This window comes from Hippocampus guttulatus, chromosome 13, assembly GCF_054856545.1.
Source record: "Hippocampus guttulatus isolate MCC_2025c chromosome 13, RoL_Hgut_1.0, whole genome shotgun sequence".
Lineage (NCBI taxonomy): Eukaryota > Metazoa > Chordata > Actinopteri > Syngnathiformes > Syngnathidae > Hippocampus > Hippocampus guttulatus.
In genome coordinates, this window is record NC_141273.1 from 18,700,236 (window position 1) to 18,714,030 (window position 13,795).

Below are 13,795 nucleotides of genomic sequence, written 5' to 3' on the forward strand. Positions count from 1 at the left end.
GTGACAGAGTCTCTCCAGCGTGTCCTGGGTCTTCCTCGGGGTCTCCTCCCGGTGGGACATGCCCGGAACACCTCACCAGGGAGGCGTTCAGGAGGCATCTGAATCAGGCAAAATTATAATGAAGAGTCATATTACAACTGGGTCATATTATAACTGGGTAGCCCGGTGGTCGAGTGGTTCGCGCATCAACCTCACAGTGCAGAGATACTGGGTTCAATTCTAGCTCCGGCCTCCCTTTGTGGAGTTTGCATGTTCTTCCCGGTCCTGTGTGGGGTTTCTCCGGGTACTCCAGTTTCCTCCCACATTTCAAAAACATGCATGGCAGGCTGATTAAATACTTTAAATTGTCCCTAGGTGTGAGTGTGAACGTGAATGGTTGTTCGTCTCTGTGTGCCCTGCGATTGGCTGGCAACCGGTTCGGGGTGTCCCTCGCCTACTGCCCGAGGACAGCTGGGATAGGCTCCAGCAGTCCCCGTGACCCTTGTGAGGATAAGCGGATCTGAAAACGGATGGATTGATGGTATGTAAACTGATTATTAAATGAAAGTCTTCTTATTTTGTCTCATTAGTTTCAACAGTTAATTCTCAGGCATCATCTTTTCACTCAAATTAAACAAACATACAATACAAATAAATGATTTCTAAGTACTGTATTTTCCCCACTATAGTCACCAAAAAGTCTTCCGTTTTCTTAAAAGCTCGCCGAGCGCCTTAAAATCTTTTGCACCTTGTGTATGGTCATTACGTTAATACGGCGACCAAGATGGCTCCTTGCTGGAGACATGCTTACAATGTTATAACTTGCTGTTGGTTCAGTGAACTGTGTCGCTGCTTTATTAACTCATTTACACCCTTTGACGTATAAATAGGTCAATTAGCGCATAGCCGCTCCCTCCCCATGACATATTAATACGTCAATCATGTTTTTTCATGGGGGAGTGTGCAAGAGAGTCTGATGCAACTTCTCACCAAAGGATTAGGCTTGACGGCAATGTTAAATAGCAAAGAAATGGCCATCGGGTGGCAGTGGTGCAAAAATCCACCAGGATCACGCCGCAGAAGTAGTAGAAAGAGCATATAGTGGAGGAGGGGCGTATGTGGATAGTGGATTGGAACATTAGCAACTAGCAACAATGGAGAAAAGGAAACAACTAACTAAAATGGATTGTTTTTTTCGGTATAAAAGCGTCCTCGAAACAAAACAACAAAGGAGATGGTGTTTGTGTGGAAGAGAAGATGTTGCTTCGGTCACGCAATCGAAAGCAGCACCCGTCAAACGAACGTCGGCCTGCACAAACATGGCGTGCTACACGCGGCCCGCATAGCTCACGCCGAGTTTCGAGTTCATCTGATGAAGATGAACATGCTCCACAGAGCATTTTGTGCCTCCCGTGGCGCTTTAAGTTTTTTGGAGGCGGTCATGAACGCCTCTCGAGTCAAACGGAAGCAGAGAAGGCAAGGAGACGGACAAAGACGTACGTGTAGCTCTATCTAGTGGATGCATTGTAGATTGCGCCTCATAGTCCAGTGCGTACAACATATGAAAAACATTAAAATATAGGCCATTAATTGAAGCCTCATAATCCAGTGCGCCTTTTAGTGCGGAAAATACGGTAATTTTGCCTTTGAAATAAGTAACATACCGGTACATTTTTAAAAACCTTTGAATGAGTCCACTTAAAACAGGCGTTTATACTTTAAATATGAGGAACAAAACATTCAGATCCACTGAAGCAATTTTACTCTTTTTCAACAGTCATCTGAGCTTCAATGAAACATTTGCGCTAACACTGTTATGATTTTGGCACAACTGTGCCACAGATTATTTTTGCCCAGGGGAAACAAGTTGTAGCGCACATTTACCATTTTATTGACAGGCTTATAAAACGACTGAGGATTTCCATGGCATCTTGGAAATAAATGATGAAACGTTTCCATGTATCCCCAGCAATGTGCTCCCAACCCCGGAGGCAGGGATGGGCAACTTAAATGATGGAGGGGCCCACAATTTTTCATCAGCACAACGAAATCTTTCTCGAATAGTGGCGTGCCATGGTTTGACGCAAAACAACAAAATAGCCACGTACTGGGTTTTTTTTTCCAGCGCAAAGGGTTCTCATGGAAGAAAAATACCATTCAAACTAACGTTAAGGTCAAGAACTCAGTTTTTGCATTTCTTTCCTTTCTTTCCTTTTTTTTTTTTTTTTTTACAAAATCAACTCATGCAGAGATTCAAATGAAGAGCCAGACTCACTCACCTGTATGACAGAGTGCAGTATGGGGCAGTTTACTTTACTTAGTGCTTTGTAAAAGACCCAAATAAATGCCTGGTGGAGTCCACCAGCCGTCATAACAGCCTCCGTTTCAAGTGACCAAACGTGTTTGCAACACTTAAATATGTCCATATTTTTGGAGAACACATGGGGCATAATTACTCTTGCATGTTAAACGAACTTTATGTAGCGATGCTGATGCATTCAAATGATTTGTCTTCCCTCAAAAATTAGTATTTACAAAATGTTAGTTTTAAAAAAAATCCATTACTCTTTTGCTGTGGCTCAATGTTTCAAATAATCATCATTTTGACCGTTTTGTGACAAACTTTAATAAATAGTGTTCATCTTTTGAAAATAAAAACAGAACAACAAAATACAAAGGAGATGCTTTTGAATAAAAAAATACAATGTTCAACGTGCAGGGATCGGTTGGGGGGTGCTGATGTCTGTGCTACAAATTACATTTGGAATTTAAAGGTCAGGTGTGAAGTAAAATTGGCCAACCATCTTGTGAGTAATACTTAGGGCTAAAACTATTCCAAGTGTAGTTTGTTTTTTTAACACAACCTACCCAGGTTTATCGTGAGACCGATAGCAACGCGCTTTACAATGAAAGTACGTTTGTTCAGCAATCTCCGGCGAATGACCTCATTTACAGAATGCCGAGTCGCCAGTCAGCCATTGTAATGTATTGTTGATTGTGCCGTTAACTGCTCTTTGCAGTTATTCTAAGAAAAGCCTCAGCACTGTATGGCATTCAGGTCAACAGTTGTTTGAGTGACCAAAAAAAAAAAATAGGGCACATAAATGGACCAGAAAATTGGAACGGTACAGTTTTGTTCTCGTAAGTCTAATGAATCTCACGCCACTGTCGAGAAGTTTTTTTTCTTTGTTTCAAGCATTTAAAATACCTCTGTTTTCTGAACCGAATTTGCAAAAAAGGGTCGGTGTTCTAATCAATGAATAACTTCAGCTGTTGTTTGTGAACACATTAGATTCAACGTATGATACGTGTACATGGATGTAATCCTGTACGAAAACATTCAAACAAAGTGAGTGCATGGATGGAATCCTCTGTCATGGTTTACAACTAACACTGCTGCAGATATAATGTGTGGAGTGGCCGACAACGCAACGTTCGCAATGACAATTTAGGACACCATCCCACTATGATGTGTGCTCTCACTGCTAGCGGGAATCCTGCACATGGACCAAGTAGGTAATCCCATCGTGTGCAATTTACAGCACGGCACAGCATCAAATTGCAAACAATAACGTGAGGCTAATAACCGCAGCCATTCTTTCAATCTCGTCTCTACTCCGCATCCGGCCGTTCAGACACAACATTTTATGTATCCTGAGCATTTGGCTTGTAAATGTAGGGTCCAACTATACATCTTACCAACAATCTCCTCTTCCTCCAACTCTTCAAACACCCGGATCCCCTTCAGATAAGTTTGAAACATCGCTCTCCGAGTTGATTTCTAACTGGCTTTGTACACTTTCTATATGGAGCCCCGCTACCTTTTCAAGTGACAATTCCGGGTTTGACGCTCGGCAGTGTCTCACTTTGGGGAAAACAATTACTTTTTCAAATATACAAAATAGAATGTTTTTCCATGCTTTATTTAATGTATTTTGTTTAATACATTAAGTTTAATACGGTGGTGGCCTCGGCCATCCATTATGGCATTGTCTGCTGGTCAGGCAGCATCTCAGCCCGGGACAGAAAGAGACTGGAACGACTGGTCAGGAAGGCCAGTTCTGTCCTGGGCTGCTCCCTTGACACTCTGGAGGAGATGGGCAACAGAAGGATGCTAACTGAGCTAAAAGCTATGATGGACAGTCCCTCCCACCCTCTCCAGCCCGCCCTGACAGCACTAGGTAGCTCCTTCAGCCAGAGACTGTTACACCCGCGCTGCAAGAAGGAGAGATACCGACGCTCGTTCCTACCAACTGCTGTCAGGCTGCTGAATAAAAAATAGCAACAATAATATTATTAATAATAATTAAATGATGTGGAAAACAACTGTAAATAGCACTGCGATTTATCCATTTTGTATTTATATTGCACTTAATTGAACAGTGTTTGTTTGTTTTTTCTTCTTCTTTCTGCCTACATTCTTGCTGCTGGAGGCTGTAAATTTCCCCAGTGTGGGACAAATAAAGGATATCTTATCTTCCATCCATCCATTTTCCGAACCGCTTGATCCTCACTAGGGTCGCGGGGGGTGCTGGAGCCTATCCCAGCCGTCTTCGGGCAGTAGGCGGGGGACACCCTGAATCAGTTGCCAGCCAATCGCAGGGCACACAGAGACGAACAACCATCCACGCCCACACTCACACCTAGGGACAATTTAGAGCGTCCAATCAGCCTGCCATGCATGTTTTTTGGAATGTGGGAGGAAACCGGAGTACCCGGAGAAAACCCACGCAGGCCCGGGGAGAACATGCAAACTCCACACAGGGAGGCCGGAGCTGGAATCGAACCCGGTAACTCTGCACTGTGAAGCCGACGTGCTAACCACTGGACTACCTTATCTTATCTTAATTATTTTACCTGTGACGTAAAAATACTTCATTTGGGACTTTCTAAAATTATGTCACAGTTGTACTTTAACAGTCCATCAGCTTGCGGAAAGATGCGGTGGTAGTGCTCCAAACGAGCCGTACCCTTCCGCCTGAGCAGAGAAGATGGAAGAGGGAATATGAGTGGTACATTGGCTCCTTCATGATGAAGAGAGCATTTTTTTCTGTATCTGCTGAAAAAGGTATCGATGGTTGTACCCCACGATCTTCTGAGCAGCCTTTACTCTCCTTTCTGCCGACCAACTGCGGTGCCATACTGTGATGCTGGTACTAAGGGCGGTACACATCCGTAGAAACTCTCCAAGACACAGCTCCCCACTTGGGCACGACACAGCTTCAGAGGAAGTTGTGATGTAGGTGAGTCTTCTTCAACAGATAGGAAATACAGTAATCCCTCGTTTATCGTGGTTAATGGGTACCAAAACCACCCGCGATAAACGAAAATCCGAGAAGTAGGTACATGTGCATAATATTTATAAGGCCAAATTTAATGGTATACATGCATGGAAAACTACATTTTGAAATAATTAACATGACTTAATGCTGTATCCTAATAGATTTAAACATGTATAAGTTAGGTTAGTTTATGAATAACAAAATACATTAAACATATAACAAATATACAGTATATATATTTTTTGTTATTTTTTTTTAAGTCCGCAAACGGTCCGTAAGAAGCTGCGAAAGTCAGCAAAACAACAGCGAGTCACATCGAGCAACATATACAGTACTGTACTACATGTATATGAAAAAAAAAATCCTTTTTTTTTTTATAAATATGTAAAAAAATCCACGATGCACTGAAGCCACGATAAACCATCCATCCATCCATCATCTACCGCTTATCCGGGGCCGGGTCGCGGGGGCAACAGCTTTAGCAGGGAAGCCCAGACTTCCCTCTCCCTAGCTACTTCTTCCAGCTCTCCCCGGGGGATCCCGAGACGTTCCCAGGCCAGCTGGGTGACATAGTCTCTCCAGCGTGTCCTGGGTCTTCCTCGGGGTCTCCTCCCGGTGGGACATGCCCGGAACACCTCACCAGGGAGGCGCTCAGGAGGCATCCGAATCAGATGCCCAAGCCACCTCATCTGGCTCCTCTCGATGTGGAGGAGAAGCGGCTCGACTCTGAGCCCCTCCCGGATGACCGAGCTTCTCACATTATCTCTAAGGGAGAGCCCGGACACCCTGCGGAGAAAACTCATTTCGGCCGCTTGTATCCGGGATCTCGTTCTTTCGGTCACGACCCATAGCTCGTGACCATAGATGAGGGTTGGAACGTAGATCGACCGGTAAATTGAGAGCTTCGCCCTTTGGCTCAGCTCCTTCTTCACCACGACAGACCGATACAACGTCCGCATCACAGCAGACGCTGCACCGATCCGCCTGTCAATCTCCTGCTCCCTCCTGCCCCCACTCGTGAACAAGACCCCAAGATACTTGAACTCCTCCACTTGGGGCAAGATCTCCTCCCCGACCCGGAGGGGGCACTCCACCCTTTTCCGACTGAGGACCATGGTTTCAGATTTGGAGGTGCTGATCTTCATCCCAACCGCTTCACACTCGGCTGCGAAACGCTCCAGTGAGAGTTGGAGAGCCCCGTTTGAAGGAGCCAACAGCACCACATCATCTGCAAAAAGCAGGGATGCAATACTGAGGCTCCCAAAACGGACCCCCTCAACGCTTCGGCTGCGCCTAGAGATTCTGTCCATAAAGGTTATGAACAGAATCGGCGACAAAGGGCAGCCTTGGCGGAGTCCTACCCCCACTGGAAACGATTCCGACTTACTGCCGGCAATGCGAACCAAACTCTGGCATCGGTGGTATAGTGACCGAACAGCCCGTACCAGGGGGTTCGGTACCCCATACCCACGAAGCACCCCCCACAGAACTCCCCGAGGGACACGGTCAAACGCCTTCTCCAAGTCCACAAAACACATGTAGACTGGTTGGGCGAATTCCCACATACCCTCGAGGACCCTGCTAAGGGTGTAGAGCTGGTCCACTGTTCCACGGCCGGGACGAAAACCACACTGCTCCTCCTCAATCTGAGGCTCGACTTCCTGACGGACCCTCCTCTCCAGCACCCCTGAATAGACCTTACCAGGGAGGCTGAGGAGTGTGATCCCTCTGTAGTTGGAACACACCCTCCGGTCCCCCTTTTTAAAAAGAGGGACTACCACCCCGGTCTGCCAATCCAGAGGCACTCTCCCTGTTGACCATGCGATGTTGCAGAGGCGTGTCAACCAGGACAGCCCCACAACATCCAGAGCCTTGAGGAACTCCGGGCGGATCTCATTCACCCCCGGGGCCCTGCCACCGAGGAGCTTTTTAACCACATCGGTGACTTCAACCACAGAGATAGGAGAGCCCACCTCAGAGTCCCCAGGCTCTGCTTCCTCCAAGGAAGGCGTGTTGGTGGAGTTGAGGAGGTCTTCGAAGTACTCTGCCCACCGGTTCACAACGTCCCGAGTCGAAGTCAGCAGCGCCCCATCCCCACTGTACACAGTGTTAGTGGTGCACTGCTTCCCCCTCCTGAGACGTCGGATGGTGGACCAGAATTTCCTCGAAGCCGTCCGGAAGTCGGCTTCCATGGCCTCACCGAACTCTTCCCACGCTCGGGTTTTTGCCTCGGCGACCACCGAAGCCGCGTTCCGCTTGGCCAGTCGATACCCGTCAGCTGCCTCTGGGGTCCCACAGGCCATAAAGGCTCGATAGGACTCCTTCTTCAACTTGACGGCATCCCTTACTGCTGGTGTCCACCAGCGAGTACGGGGGTTGCCGCCACGACAGGCACCAACCACCTTACGGCCACAACTCAGATTGGCCGCCTCAACAATAGAGGCACGGAACATGGTCCACTCAGGCTCAATGTCCCCCGCCTCCCCCGGAACATGGGAAAAGCTCTGTCGGAGGTGGGAGTTGAAACTCCTTCTGACAGGGGATTCCGCCAGACGCTCCCAACAAACCCTCACAATACGTTTGGGTCTGCCAGGACGGACCGGCATCTTTCCCCACCATCGGAGCCTACTCACCACCAGGTGGTGATCAGTTGACAGCTCCGCCCCTCTCTTCACCCGAGTGTCCAGAACATGCGGCCGCAAATCCGATGATACAACTACAAAGTCGATCATCGAACTGCGGCCTAGGGTGTCCTGGTGCCAAGTGCACATATGGACACCCTTATGTTTGAACAAGGCGTTTGTTATGGACAATCCGTGACGAGCACAGAAGTCCAATAACAAAACGCCACTCAAGTTCTGATCGAGGGGGCCGTTCCTCCCAATCACGCCCCTCCAGGTCTCACTGTCATTGCCCACGTGAGCATTGAAGTCCCCCAGCAGAACAAGGGAGTCCCCAGCAGGAGTACTCTCCAGCACACCCTCCAAGGACTCCAAAAAGGGTGGGTATGCTGAGCTGCTGTTTGGTGCATATGCACAAACAACAGTCAGGACCAGTCCACCCACCCGAAGGCGGAGGGAGGCAACCCTCTCGTCTACCGGTGTGAACCCCAATGTACAGGCACTGAGCCGGGGGGCAATGAGTATGCCCACACCTGCTCTGCGCCTCTCACCGTGAGCAACTCCAGAGTGGAAGAGAGTCCAACCCCTCTCGAGAGAACTGGTACCAGAACCCAGGCTGTGTGTGGAGGCAAGTCCGACTATATCCAGTCGGAACTTCTCTGCCTCACACACCAGCTCAGGCTCCTTCCCTGCCAGAGAGGTGACATTCCATGTCCCAAGAGCTAGCTTCTGCAGCCGAGGATCGGACCGCCAGGGTCCCCGCCTTTGGCTGCCACCCAGCTCACATTGCACCCGACCCCTTTGGCCCCTCTCATGGGTGGTGAGCCCATGGGAAGGGGGACCCACGTTGCCTCTTCGGGCTGTGCCCGGCCGGGCCCCATGGGTGTAGGCCCGGCCACCAGGCGCTTGCCAACGAGCCCCACCTCCAGGCCTGGCTCCAGAGGGGGGCCCCGGTGACCCGCGTCCAGGCAAGGGAAACTTAGATCCATTTATTTTAATCATCATCAGGGGTCTTTGAGCCGTGCTTTGTCTGGCCCCTCACCTAGAACCTGTTTGCCATGGGTGACCCTGCCAGGGGCATAAAGCCCCAGACAACTTAGCTCCTAGGATCATCGGGACACACAAACCCCTCCACCACGGTAAGGTGACGACTCACGGAGGGGGCCACGATAAACGAACCGCGAAATAGCGAGGGATCACTGTATTTCAGATCCAGCTGATGTCCTCGTAAAGGAGGACGCAAAGGTACCTTTACAGTAGCTGGAAACCATTCCCACTGCTGCTCCATCAATGTCTTGACTAGGGGGCATCTGTCCTTCCTAAGGTCCACCACCATCTCCTTGGTGTTCTTCACATTGATGCGAAGATTACAGTGATCCCTCGCCACTTTGTGCTACAAATCTTGCAGCCTCAGCGTTTCGCGTTCCCGCCCCCCCCCCCAAAACTAATAAAAAGATACAGCCATATCGGCACCTATAATGTGAAAAGTTGCATTGTTTCATGTGGATGTGCGATAGAGAATGTTTCCCTGCATGCCGAACAAAGAGCTTACATGACTCTGAGACTTTGTACATACCCACTCAAACAAGGCGCGATTGGTTCCCGGCACGACAATGAGCACGAGTGGATTTATCCCGTGAGCTCATTGGCTCCGCAACATCGCCTGTCTGTTGATTGTCTCGCATACTGTATTTTAGGGTTGTGTTCGCGACAACTGTTTTTGTTTCAGCAATAACTTTTTTTGATGAGTTAAGCTGCGCTTCAAGCCCTTGCCGCTCTCGAAGCAATGTGTCCCTGTGTGGGAATGTGTAAGCCCGCTTTGAGATGGCAGTACTGTATCAACACGGACAGATTGCGGGGTGCAGGTGGTTCGCAGCCTTGACTGGGTCGGACAGCCTTATTTTGAAGGTTTCCCGACTTGGTCAGCTTTTCTTTTGATACGTTACAAGGAAGCAGTGACACTGACAGCTCAGATGAAGGCTGAAGTGAAACTCTGATGGAAAAAAAAAACTTAAACCTATTTCAATTAATACAAAGATAAGATTAACATTGTAGCACAATCCTTCATCACGTTTTTCTCTAATTTAAAAAATAAGCTAACCGACTATCTTTCTAAAGTAACAATATTTGAAACATCAAATAGGGATTTTAACTTTAACTGAGAAATCCAGATCATCAGCTTATTCATTATCAATTCATGCACAGAACTTATTTAACACCTTGCAAGCTACCGTATTTTCCGCACAATTCAGGTGCACCTAAAAGCGTTTTCAAAAGCCGACAGTGCGCCTTATATATGGATCAATATTCAGATTTCTCGGATGGAGTATTTTAAATGTTCTGTAAAGCACTTTGTTGCAGGTGCAGCTGTTGTGAAAGCGCTGTATAAATAAAACTGGATTGTATTGTATTCCCTTTAGCGTAGTTCCATCTAGTGGATGCATAACACATGTGCACTTGGCTCCGGAAATCCCAAGCCTCAGTTTGATAATTGACTTTGTGGTCATGTACACGGTCTTGAACATGCAGGTGAAGAGAGGTCCGGGGTTAACTGATCATCACCCGGTGGTGTTTTTGTCCTGATGATGCGGAAAAATGACGGTCCAACCTGGCAGACCCAAACATCACAACACTTATCACCTCATCATATCCATTTTCACAAATCTTGTTTGCAGCAGCTCAATTGCAGTGGCATGAATTTAATTTGTTGTCATCAGTCCTGCTACGAGGTTTGCAGCTTGTCCAGTGAGATAGGCTTTCAAAGAAGTGAATTTCTCCCTTTTACACTTTGTCTCATTCTGGTGAATAGCTGCCTCACATTGACTGCCATTCATTGACATCTCCATTTACTGCTAATCAACTTTGGCACCTTTATTGATGCTTTCTGTCCAAATGCACTCGCTTAACAAGCGTCACTTACTCTCTGCTGTGATGGAATTTGTTTCATGTTGTTCTTTTTCCTTATCATTCGCTGTGCACGGCTTTTAGAAAGAATAATCCGTTCCCTTTATTCCTGAGAGACTTCAATTTTTGTCTCCAAGTCGTCCAGTAGTGAGAAACTCTTATACGGTTTAGCACGAACAAACGCCATTCCTTGGCGGATAACATTTCCAGCAAGCTGCTCAGGTGATCGATGTCCGTTTCTGCTTCCGACATTTCTGAGTCAATGCGCTGAATCATCGGGCGCCGACAGGTATGGCAGCCTCGGTCACACGCTCCCTAGTATTATCCCTGTTTTTGTCATTTTCGTTAGTTTTTGGCGACCCTGAGCGGCTTACTTACACGAGGGAAAAGTTGCTGCGCATTGGGGAGTCTACGCTCGGTCTTTTTTCACCAGCACACAAAAACCCACAAGGTTTTTCGGAGCTAATCGCGAGCGGAGCGGCTGCGCTGTACGGAGCATGGAAACGCCGCCGGAGGAGGGGGAAGAGAGCCGGCGTGCTCGTCAAGCTCCGGCAGCGCGGATTTCGAACCCCGCTCCCATCGATCCATCTTGCTAATCTACGATCTCTGCCAAACAAGATGGATGAAATTCTTCTCCTCACAAAGACCAACAAAACCTTTGCACGTTCTGCTGCGGTCTGCTTCACTGAAACCTGGCTCAGTGACCGCCACCCGGATTCCGCGCTACATCTACCCGGCTTCCGCCTTCTCCGAGCCGACCGCGACACGGAGCTATCAGGGAAATCGAAAGGTGGCGGGATTTGCTTCTATATCAACAAAGAATGGTGCACTGATGTCACGAAGCTCGACGCACACTGCAGCCCGGACCTGGAGTCGCTGTCTTTAAACTGCAAGCCATTCTACTCGCCACGTGAGCTCACCTCCTTTTTACTAGTCGGTGTTTACATTGCGCCACAAGCTAACGCTAACACGGCGATACAAACGCTAGCCGAACAAGTAAACAAACTCGAACTAAAATACCCAGAGTCACCCCTGATAATTTTGGGCGATTTTAATAGAGCACATCTTAACCGTGAACTTCCCAGATATAAGCAGCACATCGACTGTTTCACCAGAGAAGGCAACATTCTAGACCACTGCTATACAACAATCAAAAATTCATACCGATCGGTCGCCCGTGCAGCATTGGGTCTTTCTGACCACAATTTAATCCACTTAATACCTACATACAGACAGAAACTCAAATGTGCTAAACCGGTTGTTAAGACTGAAAAAATGGACAGATGAAGCAAAGCTAGCTCTACAAGAATGCTTAGACTGCACTGATTGGGGCGTCTTTGAAACTTCAACGGGCACACTGGATGAACACACAGACACTGTAACATCATACATCAGTTTCTGTGAGGACATGTGTGTACCAACGAAGTCCTTCCGCTCCTTCAATAATAACAAGCCATGGTTTACTCCCAAACTCAGGCAACTCAGGAAAGAAAAAGAGGCCGCATTTAGAAGTGGAGATCGGGCACTGTACAAACACGCCCGAAACCAATTGACAAAGGAAATTAACATCGCTAAGAGAAGCTATGCAGAGAGGCTGAAAAACCAGTTCTCTGCTAACGACTCTGCATCTGTATGGAATGGCCTGAAAGCAATCACTAACTATAGAACGCCACCCCCCCCCCCCCCCCAAACAGTGAACAATAAGGGTCTTGCTAATGAACTAAACATGTTTTTCTGCCGATTTGAAAAGGTCACCCCCGTTTCCCACACACACCCACCTCTACCAGAAACCACTCTACCTACCCCCCCACCCTCTTTTTCTCCACTACAGATCCACGAACAGGATGTGAGACGGCTCTTCAAGCAGCAGAAGATCAAGAAAGCTGCGGGGCCAAACAAAGTGTCCCCCTCCTGCCTGAAAGTCTGCGCTGACCAGCTGGCTCCGGTCTTCACACAAATCTTCAACAGATCTCTGGAGCTGTGTGAGGTCCCATCCTGCTTCAAAGAGTCTACCATCATCCCAGTTCCCAAGAAATCGGCAACATCGTAACTGAACGACTATAGGCCTGTCGCCCTGACGTCTGTGGTCATGAAGTCCTTTGAACGCCTTGTGCTGAACCACCTAAAGAACGTCACCGGACCCCTGCTGGACCCTCTCCAGTTTGCCTACCGGGCAAACAGGTCTGTGGAAGACGCAGTCAACATAGGTCTGCACTACATCCTCGAGCACCTCGACAGCACAGGGACCTACGCAAGGATTCTGTTTGTGGATTTCAGCTCTGCGTTCAACACCATCATCCCGGAACTCCTCACCCCCAAACTTCTCCACCTCGGTGTGTCCCCTACGATCTGCCAGTGGATCCTCAGCTTCCTGACGGTACGGACACAACAGGTGAGACTGGGAGCAACAACATCATCAATACGCACCACCAGCACTGGAGACCCACAGGGATGTGTCCTCTCTCCATTGCTCTTCCCTCTCTACACAAACGATTGCACCTCAACAGATCCAGCTGTCAAACTCATAAAGTTCGCAGACGACACCACGGTCATCGGTCTCATCAAAGACGGCGACGAGTCTGCGTACCGCCAACAAGTGGAGCAGCTGGAGCTCTGGTGCAGCCGACACAACCTCGGGCTGAACACGCTCAAGACTGTAGAGATGATCGTGGACTTCAGGAAACATTCTTCTCCACAGTTGCCCCTCACACTATCCAACTGCCCTGTGTCAACCGTCGAGACCTTCAAGTTCCTGGGAATCACAGTCTCCCAGGACATGAAGTGGGAAGTCAACACCATCTCCATCCTGAAAAGGGCCCGGCAGAGGATGTACTTCCTGAGGCTGCTGAGGAAGCATGGCCTGCCACAGGAGGTGCTACGACAGTTCTACACGGCAGTCATCGAATCAATCCTGTGTTCTTCCATCACGGTTTGGTTTGGGGCCGCCACAAAAAAGGACAAAATCCGACTTCAACGGACAGTTAGGACGGCGGAAAAAATCGTTGGCAC

General features: G+C 48.3%; 1 protein-coding gene across 1 annotated transcript in view; it reads right to left on the reverse strand.

Moving 5' to 3' along the window:
• LOC147196770 (transcription regulator protein BACH2-like) overlaps positions 1 to 13,795 on the reverse strand; it is a 77,439-nt gene that overhangs the window by 17,491 nt on the left and 46,153 nt on the right. The gene's annotated exons all lie outside the window — the stretch shown is intronic.